Genomic DNA, 22044 nt, shown 5'->3' with positions numbered 1-22044 from the left:
GCAACTATGAGATGAAAGAAATAAACATAAATCCCACTCCGAATCTTTCAAGGACATTGGTATGAATCACTCTGATGTCAAGACTCAGTTGTACTCTGAGTCTAACAGGGAAAAACATTTATTACTTCTCAACAAATCCTCATTCCGTCATTCATATGAACACGCACCAGCGACTACTTTATACTGAGATATTCTCTCTTCAAGGATGAAATAATAATGATAACAGCTTTGAAGAAGAAGAAAAAAAACTTTGTTCAAGGTGCAACTACAGGAAGTTCTTAAAGCGGATATGACAAAATCATGTCCCTTGGTGGACCAGTACCATTTAACCACCTCTACTCGTCCCCTAGTACTCCAACTCTCCAGAGTTTGTATTAAAATGTTGTGAAATACTTGAAATAAAGTAGCAAATAAATGAAATTTTATCGACACATAGCATTTGTTTACTAAGTAAGGATGAAGGTGATCACGTCTTGTCATTGCAAAATCAAATTAACTAATCAGATTCCGTTTCTTACGTATGTCAAAAGTAATAAATATTATTTAAATACACGATAGTTATAATCAGTGAAATTATATCTCGGCGAGTAGATTTCAAATATGACTCGCCCAAATAAGCAAGTGTCCAAATTAAAAAGCCTCATGCTCTGGTATCAATAATTTGAAATAATGGTCAAGAAGAAACAATGCAAGAGATCTCATAAGACATGGACATTGGAAGGATTGAGAGAAGGAGAAGTTTTTTTGATTTCGTGAACGTTGGCGAATTTTAGTTATAAAAAGAAGTATAAAATATAAACCTCAGGCCATTCCCATTCGACTGTAAAAGTATCTCAGTTAATGAATTTATAGATAAGCTTCATATAAACACTACAATTCTAGCGTAATGAATAAATAAAAAAATACTTATTTAGAAGAATAAGAATAGTCTATTTATATTCAGTAAACAAACACAATATTCACAAACATATTCATTTTCTACTTTATTTCAGAGCATTTCATAGTTTTGCGATGCATTGGAATATGATATTGAATAAATTATTTACTTATTAACCTAAAATAAGTATGAATTAAATGTTGATAATATTCATTAATCATCATGACTCATAAGTATCTTTTTCTGCTGTTGATTTATCTACACTTGTTTCTTATATATCTTGAATGTTGACTTCGGCTCAACTTTCACAAAGGAGAGAAATGTAAATGCATTACAGATTTACATAATTTGCTGCTCCTACTTTTTTTTAGTGTTCCTATAATTGATCAGATGGAGTTGCTTTGATTAAGTATAAGTAAACATTATAGTATTAAAATTACCCCATCTGACCTAGGAATAGTCTTTAAAGTATATATATATCAAGTATATTTCCTTCTCTACGAATGAGCGGGCGCGAACCTACGCACATTTTGTTCAACAGCCCTTTGCATATTGAGCTACGTCGTTCCATTTCTTACAATATTTTTTTCGAAAAACAAATTTGGATATTGCTTCCAAAAATAACGGAGATATATTAAGGGCAGAGGGCTGGCTTCTTTCAATCTTGGCAACCATTGGTTGATTTGTTGAACTTAAATTATTTATGTTTAAGCTATGCAACATTTAAATAAAGTATATACATATGTAGTCCTACAAAAAGTAGGAGAAATAAGCTATTCATCACCTGATTTTGTTTAATTTGTATTTTAGATTTTTGTGAGTAATCCATTGAAGATATCCATGTGCAATAACCGGGAATGTTATCAAAAGCAATAAAGTTACTGTAAATACGGATATTTACAGTATTTATGGGAACAATAAAATAATTTTGATGATCTTTGACATTTTCTTGAGCAATTTATGTAATTGCCCAAATTATTTTTTTAAACAACCTTCTGACCAAATCCGTACAAACAATGGGTAATTTCATGAAGATAGTTTTCATTTTTGTGTGTGCCCATTTATATAAATATGAGTACCTATTATGTATGTTATGTTCATGAAGATTTCTTTGGACTATCAACAGCACATCAGGGGTTGAACTTTACTCTGATCTTTTGTGTAGCTGCGTACAGTACAGTTGTACAAGTACATGATGTGATGATGTTAAAGAAAGATCTGATGACGAAATGTAAATCTACCAGACAGGCAGACACATTGTGTATGTAATGTACCAGCATAGGAAGATAGAGGCTCGATACATATTTATGGAAGTAAGTAAGTCAAAAGTAGACCTCAAACCACAAACCACACCAAGCCAAAAACCTACCATTATCAAGTCTTACTATATAAACTCATCATAATTTATAGGGTTAAGCATGTGTGTGTGTGTGTCAGTAATTAACTTGAGGTCAGAGACTTTTTAACTAATTATTATTAACATTGTACACATATATGTGTGTTATTATATATGTAGAAACCTATATAATAGGCATGTACCCCCCCCCCCAGATATATCCTCTTCCAGTCGTCTCGTATATGTATAGACATGAGGTGAATAAATAATATGCCACAGCTCAATTAATTAAAAGTTAGAAAAATAAATCATAAATCATTTAGCGTAATTTATGAACTATTATTATCTTAATCATAGAGGAGATGTTCAAAATGTATTATTTGTCAGGTGTCGATGTGTCTATCTACTACATACTTATGAAATGTTGTATACGTTGATTGGTTGAACTCTTATTTGTCTCGAAGCAACACCATACTATAGTGTTGTCACGATATTAATTTTTTCATACCGGTTCCAATACCAAAATTGGTACTTTTTGCATTTTTCAGGGAGATACTCAGTTATCGATGTTCCAATATTTTTTGACATAATGGTGCTTCCATTAACAGCTCCAATACCAATTTAGTATAGTAAGTACCGTGGAAAGAATGGTTTAACTAGATTTCATTAGAATTGACTAACTACCAACTGATTTTGAGTCTTTGTTGTACTTTTTCTTTTTGAAAGAGAAAATGTCGAGAGATAAAACAACGATTTCATCCTGTAATATCTTGTAAACAACAAAAAAGTTAAAGTAGGTTTTTTACGTTGAATTGAATATGAGTGGATTTTTAGAGATCCTGTTCTGATCATAGTTCACAACCACATAAAAGATTCATACAATATTAATATAGCAATAACTATGGGCTATTTCAATCGTCTAAAATAGTATGTAAATATTTTCCAATACTTTTATGAACATAAATAATTTTTTTAGAAAAACTTTTACTGAAGTTGACTTGGTAGATAATGGAAGATGTGTCCAAGTCAATTTAGTTTCCTAAAAAGAATCTTTAATATATTTTACAAATAGCCTTTTTTAACTCATTTCAATATACGCACCTATAATCCTATTTTTTTTAAATGTCTCGATGCATATTTTTTATCTTTTATTTTTTTGACTTTTTAAATTGATTCCCAATTTTTAGGCTGGAGTCTTATCCTATATTGAAACCCATTTGATATGATATCAAAACAAACAATCCGATTGTTTAATTCCTTATTTCGTTGTTTGGCATGTCATTTTTTTTTAAATTTATTTAAATTATTTATGCGGAATGGCGACAACATTAATGCACAGTACTGACTGTTATTACGTATTTGTTTTTGTATATGGTTTTGCATACAAATACATATATATTTTTTTGTTAAATTTTCCCTAATAGGTGTTTTTGAGACATTAATAAATAAAATATTTGGTGTAAGGCTCAAAAGTTCAAACTCCTTAGTGTTTGAACTTTGTTAAATAGATAATCAATTTATTAATCATCCAGGCATGTGTTTTTACGTAATTACGGTGATCATTTTGAATAGATTCTTTCATCTTTTGTGAGTGGTGTAGTCTACTTTTTCTTCATTTTCTGAGCTATTCATTCAATTTTTGGTTATTTTTTTTCAATCTCCTCGCAAGGAAAAAATAAAAGTAAATAGATATTAACCCCTGCTGAGGCAATTCAATTTCTATTTTGGGTTTATTTAAGATTACATTTTATATTTTCTCTATCTTTTTCTCTCTTTATATCTACTTGTCAATATCATGATGGTTTGGATTCATTAATAAAATGTTTAAAACGAGGCTTTGTGAAAAATTCTTTTAGCATTATTTTATTTTAATAAAAGAAATTTCAAATTAAATATACATAAAACTGAAGGTGAAAATTATAGCGGGGGGAACACTTGAATTTTTTGTACATGCAATATACAAATGTATCTAATTATGTATAAACTGATTGGTTTTGCGTGTTGAAGAAAGGAATAGATGTTCCTGGAAATGACACTTGGTACCTACTTGATCTCTCAAGGATTTGACCCTAAAATGTCATAACGACATACTTAGATAATCATCAAAGCAACAAAATAAAACAAATAAAAAAGTTCAAGCTACCATTTATATACCTTATACGCAATAAACACTTTACCCTTTTCGGGATCAGCTGAATTATATACATATACAATCAGTAAACCTTACCTTATTATCCGTATTTATGGCGTCAGATAAGTTTCCTAACCATTTTGATATTAAAATGGGCAAAACTTTTTAGTTGAGGATAGAAAAATCAAAAACCAATTAATTAGCTGCTTAAATCACATCGGAGGTTTGAAGTTTAAATCATTTAAGTACTTTTTACATCTTTTTTTAAGATTATTATTTAAAAAAATTGTGAAGTTTTAATTTGAAGTTAGTTTTTAAGAGAGAAAAAATATGACCATGGACAAACTTTGTGGGAATACTTATCATTATCAAATGGTGTATGATCGTCAATATATTGGTCAAATGCAAATAAAAATTTACTAAAGCAAGGCAGATTTTTCCAATGTGAAACATTGCTCAATATTCAGTAAACTCGCTAGAATTTAATCTATAGTAATTAAGGATCTTTTAACAAATGGAAAATTATCGTTTTTGTGTAGATAAGGAATTTAATTAGTTATTCGGGATTTTTCAACATTATTACTCTCAAGTTATGTTACTCTACTCAAACTCTTATTCTATAATCGGCAAATATATAGTCTTCCATGTTGGTAAGCATTTATTTGATCTCAAAAAAGCATTCAGCGGCCCACACACACATCTCCTCTTTTAAATAAAAACTAAAAATTTAAGATGTGATCCCCATTATTTTTTCATATTAATACAAAATATCAATATATGAAGTAGGAAGAAAAAGTGGAGTCTGCCTCAAGCTGAGATTAATTTGATTAGATGACAAGCAAAGATATTTGTTGTTATTATGATTCAATATATATATAAGTTGTTTTGTTAGGACCAGTATTAAATTAATTAATTGTATTTATTGGAAAATCTGTTATTAATTGAAAAATAATATCGAAGGAAAATGTTATTTGAAATGATCATTTTCTTTTTGGAGACATGCCTCCTCACAAAGACCATCTTACTATTTTTAAGTGCACTATAAATACATTGTGCCTTATCTAAAGATACATACATTTGCATAAAGTAATATCATATTTCACGCTCTCCTTGATAGCTAGTCGAAAGAGTAATTGAGATGTATCCCACTTCTACAAATCTTATATTAGTAAAGAGACAAGTACCTACCATCAGACACATTGCAAAAAGTATGTAAAATGACTCGGCAGATGTCATTGGAGATAAATAAAACTACAAGCTCATTAAAGAAAAAATAATGAACACAAAATATTTTTGTCATTTTTAAATATACGAAATAGCATTAACATATTAAAGCAGTACCTGATTATGTTAATAAGGTAATACCATGTATAGATGTTATTTATAAATATACCTTCGAAAAAAAAAAAAAAAACATTACCGAAAGGGTAAAAAGCTCTGACTGCACAGTAGATGCAATAGGACTGGAAAGAAATACATGTACAAAAATATTGCAATAATTATAGTAGTTATGAATAGAATAAATAAATAAACACAAGGCCTTCAATTCATCCGGAGCCTTGAACTTGATCCCCCTTCCTTGATTCATTAGGATGTACATTTTAATCACGGCATTATTTAATGATAGTTAGGAAGAGAAGGGAGGGGGTAATCATGATGGAAATTATGGCTGGCTATTATTTGTATATAACAACATCATAATGCTATCCTTGATACATCAACACTAAATAACTCCTTATTACTTTATACTTTTTTTTTGTGCTCCTAATAACGAACATTACCAAAATTGACATGCTAGGCTTGATGTTCTGAGCAATTCACTACTGTTAGTTAATGAAAAATCGTCCAGCAGTAATTGGAAAGAATGACGTAACTGGCGATCCACGTGTGTATTTTGTGCCTTTTTTATTACACTTTTTGAAATAAAGGCTTAGAGATGTAATGGAAATTGTTATTGTATATTAGTTTTATTCAGTTTAACATCTCACACCAAATATGTAAATGTAATCATTTCCGTATCAGACACGCATCTAAGGATGGGCTAGGACCGCGACAAAGATATTTCCTTTTGGATGTACAAGCTTGAGATGACATTTTTATTTATTTATTATTGACAGAGGTGGGACGTCGACTCGACATGGACATAATTTTACATTTTGAAGACTTGATCACACAATAAAAAACTCGATATTTGCTTTTGCTTTCTTATTGAATTTAAGGCTCTCTTTGAAGTATCTTTTATTCTCTGAGTACTTGAACTGTACTTAACGAACATATTCAAGTCCTTGTACTTGTGGGAAAAATTTGATACTAAACTTGGACTTACAGTATAGGAACTTTTTTCTACTATACTTTTTATAAAAACTTTAATTTTTTTTATTTTTTTCTACACCCATTGGCTTAATCCCAGATCAGAAAAGCAAAATAATATAGAGTGTATTACTTCTGCAGTTTCATGAAAATCAAATTTTAAGTATCTATTTATTTTTGTTGGGGGAGGATACAATTATTGTTTGGATGGACACGGCCCCTTGTGCTCCTTATTACTGTTGCAGTAAATTGTTGACAATAGAGCTCAAACCAAAGCCAGAACTCTATTGAAGAAACGATAAAAATAACATGTTAGAATTGTAAGTATAATTTATGCCCAATTACCGGCTCTCAATATACACAAAGTCTAAGTTAGATAAATTTTTGAACTAATTAATGGACTGATTTCTATAAAGCTAATATGACAAGGTCATTTAGACAGTGATATTTTAAGGAAATAGTTACAATTTTGTTGAGTATTGGCTCAGGTTCTTTTCAAATTTGAACGAATTACATTGTCACCAGGTGGATGATTGTGAAAGGTTTGAGGTCTATTGTCAACGATTTACTCAAACCTAGTCTAGTTACACCGCTGGAAGTAGTTAATCAAACACATATTTATATTTGCTAAAACCTTTTTATTGACTCATTTTGGTTCTATAAATATATGTGGCTTGTCAATACAAAAGCAAGTAAGAATCATTCTTCTCAAATTTGGATTGGATTACAGTTGTATTATTTGAAGAATTATAGTTCATTTCTGGCAATAAGTCGAGGGAACCTTCAGGACTAAACATCCAGCTCAGGTCATGTCCTCGGCGTTCATTCAGAATGGAGGCACAGATATTGATTAAAAAGTGTAAAAATTGTTGAGGTACGAACTTTTGCATAAAAGTGGCACAGAAAATAAAGTCTATTAAATATGTGCCTGTATGGGTATATGAAGCAAAAAAAATGGATTTTTCTCCTTTTCTTGATTTTGTTTCCATGTTGACGCACCACATATACTTTTTCTTTTAATTTCTTGAAAATTTGATTAAGAATATGGAGTTAATATAAATGTAAGTACATAGAATGAAGTGAATCCCTGGTTTATGAAAATAATAATAATAATAATTTCATGTATATATATATTTTTGGGTTTTTTGTTTTTTTACCTTTTGAGGATGAATTTTGGCAAAAGGAAGGTAAAAATATATTTTACATACATTTTATTGATATTATTCAAACATTGGGTTTTATTATCATAATTATTTTTTCCTCCTTCCTCCCATGGTTAAAAAAAATCTTTACAAAAAATATATAAAAATCATTGAAGCTGATTATACCAGAATAGAATATAAATTGTCCAATTAATTTCCTTATATATCGTTTCAAATAAAAGTTATAAAAACAACGAAGAAAAGTCACAAACAAGTTATTTTGTGATCATAAAAGTACAAGTAAAGGTCTTAATATATACACAGTTGGTCACATAATGGCAACTATTCATTCAGCTATTTTATTTTTAAATGTATGACGTCAAAGTGACTCATAATGAGATACTAAATATACGACCTGTGTTCGATTGTAAAGTTTACAAAACATATTAGGGACGGGCTTACTGAAATATCTTAATTCACATAGTCTTGGAGAGGGGAATAAGAAATTTACAGAGTGAGTACCCAAAACTTTTAAAAGAATTTAACTACGACTTTATCTACGTTAGTTTTAATTACGAGGTTTTAAACGGCAGCGGAAATAAAAATCAAGAAGTTTTGTTTTATCTTATGTTTTTAAGTGTAAAAATGTCGGGGTAACGACAAAAAAGGCAGCGTGTGTGCGATCTCCTCTGCGCCGAAGGATGCAGAGACCGTTGGAATGGGAATGGTCCTATACAGATAAAGAAGGAACAAAACTCCTGCTGCTTACAATATGAGTGACTTGTGGCCCTCCTCCAGCCCTCGCCTCAGCATCCCTGGACTTTGCAGTTAAAGATGTAATAGAGAATAGTGTCGGTTACACCTCTCATTTAAATTTAGATTCAATAGGAGCTACCATCATGATAGCGTGGCATGTCATTCATCGTCAAGAGCAGCCAATCTGTTCGCCGGCGTGTTGAGGCTGTTATTGTTTGTGAAGGAGGACACATTGAATAAAAAATATAGTATTTAAAAATATCACATATCGGATTTTATTTTTATTTTCTTGATTTCATAAAAGTAATACTACTGTACGTTTTGTGTCTCCACTCGTTAGAGAAGTGAAAAGTAGCAAAACCGCTCTGAGCATACATTTAAGCATATATATGTTGGTAGCCTGTAGGATATTAACCTTTTTAGTAGTGGTGGTCAGGAGTGCTGATTGCCTAACTTTTATTGAATTTCAGGGGAAGTTTATGTCGGAATGAGAATACCTCAGTTAAAATCCCTTTTTTTCTCTTTTTTTGTTAGAAATGAAATTTTAAACCATATCACAGTTTGTATTCAGAAAAAATAATTTATGTTTAAATGCGTAAACGTAAAAACGTAACATGGCTATATGAATGCTTTAAATAAAATTCATTCCAAATTATGAAATTTTATATTTAAGATAACTTATTAAAAGCTCAATATTTATTGTTTGTTACTTAAATACCATCAATTAGCAGTTTTCAGCAATATTTACCATCACCAAGGAGGAAATCAAAAATAACAATAAAAAGTATGAAACTCTCCTCCTCTCTCACTCTAACATTGATGGTTACATAAAAGTAATATTTACAAGAAAAATAATATTCAAATTCTTCATTTTTTACATTAAAATTACATTCATGAAGGCTTGTTGCGTTATTAATTTATTCTTTCTTGTTTTGAAAATTTTAACGTACTTGTGAGCAAAGAGTACTATAGTTTATATAGTAATCTCTCTCAACAGATATGATATGTCGTCTCTTAAAGTTAGCAACATATATATATATATATTCTTTTACACTCACGATTATTCCGAGAAAATTTGACATCTCTAAAAATATCCTCAAATTCATTTACCCAATACCAGTTACTGATCCATTAAATCTATTCTATTCTTCTATCCATGTTTTAGCTATAAAATTTCTTATGACTAACATTTTTTTCCAACAGCCAGCCACAAACAAATATCTCAAGTTTTTTGTTTTTTAATTCTACATAAAATTTGGGAAGTGTAGAAAGATATATATGAGACAATTATTTTTAATAATCCTTATGATATTTTCATATGCCTGGAAAAATATGGAAGTTGTATATATTTCAGAATAGACTCTTCTAAACCAGAGCTGGGGATTTGTAAGCGAGTAAATAGTGACTTTAAACTTGGAGAAACTCTAAATTAAAAGATTCAGACTCTTTTGGAAATATGAAAAAACGAGACTCCCATACATCCTTTATTTGAAATATCCCAGCGCCTTGTCTGACGATTTCCCTGACTTTGCATTAGAACTTTTTTTTTTTGATCGAGTGAGATTTTTGCTAGGAATCAACCGATTTTACTGCAATTCCAAACTAGAAATTGTGCTTTCTTCAAATTTTTAACTAGATTGGTCATTGGTTCTAAAGAGATAGCCAATTATATTTTCTAAAAGAAAATCGATAATAGATTTTTATTGTTAAAACAGAATTAATGATACAAATACTCATATAACTTCTATAAGCCTTTTTCATATTTCATAAAGAAGTTGTGAAATTCTGTATATCTTTTATGAACAAACATTTTAACTTAATATAGGTAAAATCTGAGATCTGAGAATACTTTTGAATTGTCTCTTTTTTATATGAAATCACTAGAAAGAATATGAAGTAAAACGAGTGCGATATTTTTTTTTTTTTTTGCATTGTGAGCAGTTTTTTTTATATATATATTTTTCAAATCTATTTTCATAATTATTTCATTCTTTAAGAAAGAATATCCAAGTATAAATTAATCACTTTTGCTCAAAAAGTAACATGGAAGATTTCCTAGGGAATTATAAGTATAAGTCCTTGTTAGACTCAGAGTAGATTGAGTATCGAAATCGGAGTATTTTCTGACTTTTTTATTCCTAGATACGGAGTTTTCCGGTTTCTTTTGTTATACATACCAAAAGTGCTTTAAATTTACAACTCTAAAAATGATCCATAGACTATTAGGAGTCCAATATTATGTAATTGGTTATATATATATATATAGACAAACCATTAGGATATTTTCTGTCAAAAAGTAATAAATAAATGACTTGGACTAAAACCCGCTAATTGTTATTTGTTAAATTGATTTTTTCAAACATATTTTAAGTTTTTTATGTCATTTTGAGTTCCAAAAAGATTCAATATAATAATAATATATAATAAAAATTAATTCAAGATTGTTTTTTGTTCTCTTGCAGTATTATATTTTTTCTTTCTTGTCTTTCCTTATAAAGACCTTGCATCTAAAAGGTAATCAATCTATTTAATCAATACAAATAATAGCAATAACAATAATAATTTGCAAAGTTTTGATTCGTTCTTTCAACAGAGCATATATCAGGTTTGACTGTCCCTATGTGTGGAGTTCTCGTTCACATTACTCATGTTAGACTTCTTCCTCAATACGAGAACATATATTTGTATATACATTGTAGTAATAAAAATATTTAAAAAGGGATGTTAGCGATGTACTTTTCATATATCTTTTATATGTTAGATATCTAGGCAAGGGATTCTTCTATATACATATTAGACATAAATACGAACGTATCCATTAAAGCGATAAAGAATTAATATATTCTGGTTCCACCAGATTCTGGCCATGTAATGTACATATTTTTATACCTTGAATATGTATCTACGACTAATCAGTTTCAAGAATCGTGATCCAATTTGCACATTTCCTCTACTTGGATTTTATGGAATGCAAGAATAAACAACTGTAGTCGATATTTTTTTGAATTAAAATATCAGGGAGTATAGCTTTTGTTAATAAATTAATTAAGAAGCATTTAAACTACAAATATTGTGGAGTTACATCGTATATGGGACAACCAACTCAGGAGGGTTGTAAATCATAGGCATTTTTGGGGTGTAAAAAAATAGAAAAAGAAAATTAACATGGTAACAGTGACAATTTGAAAAATATTTTAAAGGAGAGCAGCTTAGTTGGCATGTCGTTTCATAAGATTAGAAGCAAGCAGCGATTAGAAGAAGGTAATAGAAACAAGTTACGGGCGTCCGCAATATTTGATTTTTTTTTCTAATTTTCCCTGAATAGTTATAGACTTTTGAAATATTTTTCCAAAAACGTTTAATATTTGAAATATTTTTCCAAAACGTTTAATATTTGAAATATTTTTCCAAAAACGTTTAATATTGAAAAAAAAAATATAGTGCAATAAGCAATTAATAAGAACAAATATCTTGCAGACTACAAACATATTCTTTTTGTTATGTATGTTCAATATGATTTGAACAACTTTGACATCCCTATCAATATTACTCTCCATAATTTATAAGCCCATGCACTCCTGGCTACACTTTATACTTAGGTGTTCTCTCTACAAGAATGAAAGAATAATAATTATAGTAGCTTCAGAAAATAAAAACCCTCTCCTTAAAAAATGCTTAGGATTTATATACCTAGTTATTCTCCAGGAATAATTGTGTGTAAGATTTACTATTTCTGAATTACCTCGAGCAGAAAACATTGTCAGCCTTATCATTGACTCTACTGAGTAGCCCAAGACGACCATTTACGATGTTTTAAAGAACTGAAAAAGTTGGTTGATGTGCATAGGAAGACTTAAAAGCTCCAAAGAGAAACCTGCCATAACCTTTTGGACTTTTACGTCTAAGGGGAGTTAGAGGACAATGTCTGTGCGAAGTCTGGTAATTAGGCCAAAAAGCTGGATCCAACTCTCAAAAACGTCTGTCCCAGCTTCTGGTACAGAATCGAGTGTGTGGGAGTGGCTGAAGCTAGCCGAATCGACCAAAATATTATTTAAATATATTGATAAATAAACAAATACCAAAAGAAAAAATAGGACGTATTAAAATAATGTTACAAAACATAAAATTTGAATTTAAAAGTGGCTTTATTTCTAAGCAATGATTTCATATATTTTGTATATCTATTATCACTCAGAGGAGCAATATCCATCCACTAAGGTTGTTTGATCATGCAGGGCAGTTCTATATAATAATAAAAAAGTAACAAAACGGATCTGTTAGCTTGAGTTTTTAGTACATAAAAGCTTCTTTCTTTGCAAGATGTTGCCTTTGAGATACTACATATAAGTATAAGGACATTAATTTATCATTTGTCCTCGTGACGTATACCCACAATTTTTATGCCTTCGTAGGATTCAGTTTTCGAACTCATGGAGTTTGTTTAGGTTTTAAATTAAAAAGTAATATTCCGGGCAATATCAGTAACCTCTAGGGGACAAAAAGTATTGAAACAAAATTTGCACAAAAATTCATCACACGGTGATCGTTAAATGGCTTTTTTTTACAGCTTTGATACAAGGTTTTCTGTAAAAATATCCCCTTATTGTAAGATTAAGCCAAGGAGATAGAAACGTTTTATTGGATATTGAGAGCAAAATACTACAAGATCAACACTAAATTGGATGGATATTCTATATGATAGGTATGTATTTCAAAATGACAAAAAAAAATCTTCTTAAAGCAATAAATTGGATTATTCATTTTATATATATATATATATAAATCCTCTTGTTTCAAGTCATGACTCATGCCGTTTTGATAAACATGGTATACATGTTACATAGGAGATTTATGCTGTACTTAGTTGTTTATTTTATTTCTTCAGAAATCCTTCTCTTTAGAGGAGGAAGAACTAATATACATATTACTATATTACATACAAAACCATAAAATATTGTCGTTTTTAAATTTGAAGAAGAGTGTATGGGAGAGTTCAAAGATCATTAGGATACTTATTTGTCAGTATTTTGACATTGGACTGACATTTTGGAATGCATAATGAGAAGAAACTGTAGAAGAAGTATGTACATTTATAAAGTGTACGTACAAATGACATTATACAATACACTAATACCCAATACTAGTGCCTAATAGTGACACGTCATAACAGCACTCTGTAGGATATTGTTTTCCCGTTTTCTCAATTGAAAAAAAAATATCTTTCTATTTGGTGGTTTGTGTCGCTCTTGTTAATGTTGTCTTATTTTTTCCTTCACACATGTGAATACTTTTTATACAATAGATAGATGGACAACCAAGATAATGTCTTCAAGCGTTCTTATAGATTTATGCCTCTTCTTCTCATTCTAAATACATGACAAGAAGAGCGCCCAGTGGTTCAACGACAACATCAACGTGCAGTAGTTCTCTACTAATGTTACGTTATATTTTTATATATGAAGGAAACAAAAATGCTATAAAAATCAAAGAGGGGGGAAAAGTCTCCTTTTTTTATGAGGATGATGACTCACTTTTGAAATGAGGCACAATTCAATATACTATTTTAAAGAAGTTATAATGCCACAAAATCCAAGTGTGATCCTTTTTCTGCCCTCTAACATATCGCGCTATGACCATTTATTTATTTATCCTAGCAGTGCGTGTCTCTATGTACTTATAAAAACCAGTTTTTTCTGCAAATACTTATAAATATAGTGCAGGAATAAGATATAATCATTTAACGCTTGTTAAAATAGTTGTTCTGTATTCTACTTTTTTTTTCAGGTGAGCAGGTTAAATGAAAGATGATTATGATATTATTATATATTTCAAAAAAGTCGTTAAATATATATTTGTATGAATACAGTTGGCAAAATAGTTATATCTACACTTCACGCCATTTCAATAAAGTTACTCCCTATTTTCAATGGGCCCATACAAATACTGAATGTGAAAATTATTCTATAATTGTATTATGTGCCGTAGCTATACATATAATAGAAGCATTTCAAAGTCCCCCTTTTTTTAATACTCGTTAGTAATATTGGATTCGATTATTAATCAAACTTGAAAAAAATTGGCTTGACAAAATACGATCATTTGTAGAAGGCTACTCAAACTAGACCGATTGTTTTTTTTTTTGTTTTTTTTGAAAAGGTCGACTTTATTTGAACTTGAACAATCAAAGTTTGAAGCAATCGGATATTTATTAGTCAAATTTAAGCATGACCACTCAAAAGAACTGTAAAAACTTAGTCAACTCCTGAAATTGAAATTCCTTCTGTAGCACATACATCCGTTGTAGATACGAAAACTTTCCGGATTCTAATAAATTTGTCAAATGACCGAAGTATTATCAATATTCTTATTTTTTTTTTTTTTTTTTTTTTTTTTTGAGGCACACCCAGGAGATCTATGAAAAAAAACCCGTGTTTCTCATAATACACTTTAACAGAGAAATAGGAGAAAGGGGTACAAGAGGGCTATTGCTTCCCCAACCAATTTAGGCAAACTTAACAATGTTCGCGCAATTTTTTTTATTTTTTTTCATATTCAGGGTAATATTTGGTCTTATATATATGAAAAGGTTCATAAGAAAGTCTTAGAAAAATGCTCTTTCAGAAAAAAAGACAGTCCCAAATATTGAGGCAAACTTAGTTGCCCCCTTTCCCTTTCATCCCCCCCCCCCTTAAAAACACACAATGCATTATCATTTCATATGCCTATGCACTTTAACAATAATTTATCTAACGCAGTAATTGTCAAACTGTGATGCAAAGGGATTTTAAATCTTTGTAAGTTTAAATCGAAAAGAAAAGGTTATGATGGCAACTTTGAAAAACGACATATCTGCTGACTAAAACAAAGTATATTACTCCTTGAATTTTCAAAATATGAATAAATAATTGATAATAGTACTAATATCTTGAAGGTTACCAGCATATACTTTTTTAAATGTATGGTCACGAGGATTTCGAAAACATATGTGGTACGTGGAGTATTGATTTTTTAGGGGGGAGGGAGTTGTGTAAAAAGAACATTTAAAATATTCATATTTTTTGCATAACATTTTGTCGAAACTGTCAAATTTTAAATAATGGTGGTACATGGAGATCTTGATATTTCTTCACAAGGACCAGAATAAATAAGTTTGAAAACCACTGATTTTAAGGATTCTTGCAATGGAAATTTCTAAAAGTACTTAGAAATTGGCCTTAGAAAGTGGAATTATTGTCATTTATGTGGTAGATGGAAAACTATGGTTTTATAGCGAAAGGAATTTCAACCTATTTCCTTAATGACTCATCGTGGGTATTCAATCCCTAATTGGTATTTACATATAACTTGTCAGCTGCTGAATATCCCTTCACATAATTGAAACATGTTTTGATAATAGTGAATTTACATATTTTTACAAAAAAAAAAAAATAATAATGCTTGGTCCATAACCATATTTACAAGCAATGAATGGTTTCTCCTCTAAAAAAAAAAGAAAAAAAGTGAAAAACCAGTTATATGACGTATTTTGACTTTTGAGTGATAAGGACATAAACTTATTCGTCAAATATCTGCTTTGTACCTAAATGCATTTCATTTAAATACAAATACTTTGAAACATTCTATAGTTTTGAGTCACTACCCAGATAATACATATGTATGTAGGCAGATACACCCTGTTGCAATCGTGCCTAAAATCGTGCCGTTTCCAAATAAATAAATGAGGCGATTAAGAAGCCGCAGACGTCATAATTTAACCATTTTGATTGTGTTTTTATATTCACTTCTTCGTTTCTTTCCTACCGGATTCTCAGTCTTCTCTTCCTAATCCTCAACAACATAGAATGTACATAAAATCATTTGGCATTACCTAAACTAACAAACTACAAACAAACCATCATCCCCACAAAAAGAAAAGTTTATCTAAATATTATATATTTTGAGTACAGGTCATAATCAAATAATATGCCTTAATTAAGGCCTTGTTCTTTCGTACACACACTGAAACTGGTTATCACCTTCATTTGCCCTTTGCAAAAAGGAAAAGAAAAATATCTATGCACATAAATGTATAATATGTATTGGTGTTGAGATTTGTCTTTTCGGTTCAGTCTTAAGTGAGTTTACCTAAAGCGATCTGGATCGAATATCGGTCCAGATCGTGGTTCGAAACCAAGGACCAAAAAATGTTCTTCCTTTTCTTAAAAAATAAAGTTGTTTTGTGTGATACAATAGTCAATAATCAAAATTATGCAATCAAAAAGATTAAGAGGATAGGTAATGGGATGAGGTTAGGTGGTAACTCAGGGGGGTCCACAGGGGTTAAGCTGGAGGGGCTGTAGCTTCCCCCAAAATTAAGGAATGTTTGCTTTTTAATAGAAAATTTAATATTTCATTTTATTTTCTAAAAAAATGAATTTTGTTTAATAGCTATGGATTTTTGAATTTTTTTTTTGCAAAAAATGTTATATCTGAATTTTTTTTTCAACAAAATTTTTGTGAACAGCTGTGGATTTTTAAAATTTTTTCGATTATTTTGAAAATATTTCAAAAATATACATATATATATATAATCCTGCAAACGCCCCTGTAACTACGAATTTAGTCCTTGATCAAGTCTATTCAGAGGAGAAGGGGGAGTGATTCTTATATTTGAAATAAATTTTTCTCGTTCGCATCTTTGTATTTGCTATATTATCTAAACAGACAGGTTAGAATTAAATATGAAAAAGATTTTCAAAGATATTTTAAAGCATAAATTCATTTATTGAGTCTTAATATATGTATATAAATAATACATGGGTTCTATGATTATAACCAATACGGACAGAGGCATATTTAAAAAAAAATAAACACTCCTGCGGTGTATATTACAAATGCCATTTGATGGATTTATCTATGTAACTTTGAAAATACATCTTTATAACAGCAGCAGAACATTGTGTGTATATAAATAAATCTATATACTTAGATTGTAAGTAAGTATGTACGTATACTTTAAGAACAAAGTTTTTTTAATACAAATTAATAAATATTTTTACTTATGGTTGATGTTTCCTTTAAACAAAACGTTTATTTATTAATGGGGACAGTGACTAAATAAATTATTATAAAGTCAGTTGTGGTTGAGGGTGTGAAGTGGAGACCAAAGGTATTTCTGACTTGATTTGGATTTGTTATCATGTGGACCCCATTTACACATAAGCGGGATCAAATGAATTCTGAATGGCTGTCATTGGGCTTTTGGTTTCAGACTTGTCAGATTTTTTCATGTAATAGTCACATGTTCTCTTTTTACTTTTTGTATTTGGTGACTAAGGGTAATAATTAAAAAATATCCTTACTATTTTTTTTTTTAATCAGTTCCAATACAAATCCATTATACATTTCTACATAAGTTTGTATCTACTCAGAGCTGGAGTAGTGCTCAAGCCTGAACTCTGACTTGAATTGCTCTTGGAGAAGTCCCGTAACCATACCATACCACATATTGAATAAAAAGTGTGGAAAATTGTTGAATTACCAACTTTGGCTTCAAAAGTTTCCCATAATAATGACACAAAATAAAAATATGTAGAAGTGAAAAAGCTATTAAAATCTTCTAATTTTTGAGTCCTCATCCCATATGCAACATCATATTTATACAAATGTCCCTCCTCCAACTTATAAATGAGTTCCGGCGCCTCTGCCTTTAATTACCCATATCATTCAATCAATTATTTCTGAAATTTAATTAATCCGTCAACTGTTATGAGGAGGAAGAAGCGGGAATGGAGTGAATTTGCTTAGGGTTCTTAATGCCGAAAATTATACTTTAATTCATTATCATCAGCTAAGAGAGTTAATAAAAGTGTGGCTAAATAATGAATGAGTAAGTACTTGAGTAGTACTTTACTCGATAGGATTACAGTGTGGCTTTGTCATTATGAATATACATACAAAGGCATTCAACTACTATGAACGTACATACATTTACCTACGTCCTACTTATAATATGAAAATGTGTAATTGTCAGTTTAATACCATCATTAAAAAAGTATAAAATGATCCTTTTGAAATCGTAGGCACATTTAATCAAAATGAAACTAGGAGAAATTTCTATTAGCTTTTAAAAAAATTAAATATCTTATATGAACATTTTACCTGTTATTATACATATATGTAAATACAACATAGGCCAAAGTTCATCTCATCAGAAAGAGAGATGACATTCTATATTACGCATTAGTATTAAGAGTCTTTCCAATATCTTACTTGATGCTTTTCAGCATCAATACCGATTTAGACAAATATTTTGTTCAAGAATTAGTATCATACCCTATAAAATATATATCAAGATATGGGCGTAAACTAACTCATATAAAATTAAACCAATATTTTCAACTATCGTGTTTTTTCGCTTTCTTTATAAAAAAATTTTTTTTTCTATTACTAGTGTTTTGAACATTAATTGGCTGAATTCGAATAAGCTCTCATTAACCTGTGAACAATTTCAAACAATTATCAAGTAATACATCGATAATTGAAATGATTACACTAACTATTAACGGATTTTTGACAAGGTAAAAAAAATTGTTTTGGTCTTGCACCGGTTCTGAATTGTCTTACTGAAAAGATTCATATTTTATCAAAAGAAGTAAATTTACATTTTTCGTAGACTTCACATGTACATACGTCAACACAAAAGTAAGCTATGATGGTTGTTATTATTATTATTTTAAATAGATTATGAAATAAAGGTTAGTCTAAGAAGAATTACTGTCAATTCTAGTAACAAACTATTCTTATTAACCCTTTGGAAGTGCCGTTAAATTGTACATGAAGTAACCAAAATGTATCTTCACAATAAAAGAATCAGAAATCGATAGATTTTATTTGAAAGGTCATCATAATATAACAATATAAGTTTTTTTCATCAAATAAACGTTCTAAACAATGACCAGTTCTCATGGATATCGTAACTCATACTGCAAATTGGAATACAAAGACTATAATTAACTCAAATATGTTTATGAAATATTGAACTATATGTAGGTAAAAAAAATTGGACTTAATTTATATGTATTTATTCAAGATTGTATTTATGTTGACGCATAACATATGCTAAAATACTTATTAACATAAAATTTATGTGAAAGGCATTGCTTCATAATCTCTATTGTTTTGCATTGATGAGTGCTTTGATTATATATGAATTATTATTATTTTTTATTATGAGGTAGGTATGTACATCATTGGTTGATATGCCTAAATTGATACTTAATTAAGCATAGCTAAGCAACTGCATATGTGGGGGAAAAATTGGATACCTACCTATAAGCTCTAAACATGAATGTATATAAAATTCATTGATTTGTGTCTTGTAGAGGATTGAAAGATAAAACTATGAGTCACTAAATACTTTTATATACTTTAACTATATCTCTTCATTTTTATTTTATTCTTCTTCCTCAAGACAAGGTCACCCTTGCTTTGGATTTTTTTGAGTTTATATATATATTATATATACATAACATTAAATTTGACCAAAAAAACATAAAAGATATATATATATTTAAAAAAATATATATATCGTTAAAGAAAAGAGCAAATGGAACCTGATCCCGGTTTGGTTTCTGGACTTAATTAAAAAAGGCAAAGGAGACTAAAAAACTTTACTCGAAGTAACTATTATAAGTAAGAACTATTCGTATTAAAATAATTTAACAAGAAACTACCTGTTCTACTTTTAATCAATCATAGAGCAAAACATTTGCAATTATTTATTTATGTATAAATATATCAGGTGCGTCTACATGGGTAGGCTGGAGGGCCAGTAGACCCCCTTCAAAAAAAAGGAATTTAACTTTTTACTAGAATTTTTTTTCCAAAAGAATTAATTTTTGTCAGAAACTATGGTTTTTTTAATTGTTTTTTTTTATGGGCGTGGAGTTTTGAAATTTTTTGAGAATAAATATAGATTTTAATATATGAAGCTAAATTTTTGAATTTTTTTTTTCAAAAAATTGAACTTTCTGTTAATAGCTATAGATTTTTGAAATTTTTTTCCAAAAAATTTAATATTTGAAATTTTTGTAAAAATTATAGATTTTTAAATAAATAAGCATTTGAAATTTAATTTTTTGTGAATAGCTATGGATTTTAGAAAAAAAATAATTTTTTGCGAATAATAGATTTTTGAATTTTTTTCCCATAGAATTTAATAATTATATTTAATTTTTGTGAAAAGCTATAAATTTTTGATTTATTTTTTTCATAAAAGTTCCGAAAACCAAGCCTTCCCCCCACCTTCAAAAAAAAAAAAAATATATATATATATATAATCCTGTGAACGTCCCTGTCTATATAAAAAATGAAGAAAATATATATTTCTTAAATCCATAACCTGCTATAAGGTTCACACAGTATTTATGTACAAATACGAGATTAAACTTGGGAATATCTAATTTTCTCATAGGTAATATCTGCATACAAGTACTAAGAACCAAGGCATATACGGCTTATATTATGTACACAAATCTGTAGTTCTCCTTCTGTAGCTCATTGATAACTTTGTTTATTTTGAACCATAATAACCATTATTACAATTATCGCATGCTTCTGTTTTTTGCATTTTTATGTGACCTTGAATGTTTGTAAATCTAAGTATTTTTGAGATAATTCTTTTTTGGAGTTATTATTTTGGGTAGGAGATTTGTAAGGAGTTAAATTACTTAAGTACCTTCAAGGTGTGCAATAAGAAAAAATATACTCTAGCAAATGCCTTGAGAATCAGTGGTTCTTACCAAAGGAAGGATTAATAATTATAGAATATAAATATATCTTACCTTATTAACAAATGTTTCCTTTCTAAATGAAGAGTCAGCTGTTGTTGTATATATTTAATTGCCTTGTAAAACACGAATTAAACAAATTTTTTTTTAATTGAAATGTTGCAAAATAGTTCACTTTTTGCTATTTTTTGTAAAAATAGGACAGTAAAAAATGGGGATTCAAAGATTCACTCAAATAATAAAAGTAAGCCAAAAAACATTTTTTTCTTTACATACGAAAAAGATTTTTTCTTATGTTAACTGGAATTTGATTTTTTTTTTGTCTTCGATGATCAGAATATTTACCTTATTAAAGTATAATTATATATAAAGGGTGATATTACAGATATAAGGAGAATATCTCGACTGGGATATACATACACATAAAAAATATTTAAAAAAAAAAAAAAACTCAGTGTGTGTTTGATACACACGCACTCTCGATTTCAATATATATAAGTATAAAAAAACAAAAAAATATTACAGTGTAATAATAATGGGGAAGGAGAAGAAGGAGTACATAGTACAATGATACCACGACGATCGCAAGCACACACAAGAGAGAAAGGGCGATGGAATCTGACGCTATTTTGACGCCAAGGAACATGCGTACAATTTATCAATAACAACAACAACAACGAGAATCTATTAGAAGAATAGGAATATTTCTTGATGCGATGCAA

At 29.4% G+C, this 22044-nt stretch overlaps 1 protein-coding gene across 7 annotated transcripts in view; it reads right to left on the bottom strand.

Moving 5' to 3' along the window:
• Positions 1-21824, bottom strand: part of LOC121115899 (death-associated protein kinase 1) — a 234235-nt gene extending 212411 nt beyond the window's left edge. For 4 of the 7 annotated variants that reach the window (XM_071887893.1, XM_071887895.1, XM_071887896.1 and 1 more), the window contains exon 1: positions 21377-21731. The gene's annotated coding sequence lies outside the window, so the exon portion shown is untranslated. Of the gene's footprint in view, positions 1-21376 lie in introns of all 7 variants that reach the window. The other 3 variants (XM_071887894.1, XM_071887897.1, XM_071887899.1) reach the window with 1 other exon arrangement.
• Between the last annotated feature and the right edge of the window lie 220 nt (positions 21825-22044).

This window comes from Lepeophtheirus salmonis, chromosome 4 (assembly GCF_016086655.4).
Source record: "Lepeophtheirus salmonis chromosome 4, UVic_Lsal_1.4, whole genome shotgun sequence".
NCBI lineage: Eukaryota > Metazoa > Arthropoda > Copepoda > Siphonostomatoida > Caligidae > Lepeophtheirus > Lepeophtheirus salmonis.
The sequence above is the reverse complement of the archived record's forward strand: the minus strand, read 5'-3'. Positions and strand labels throughout refer to the sequence as shown.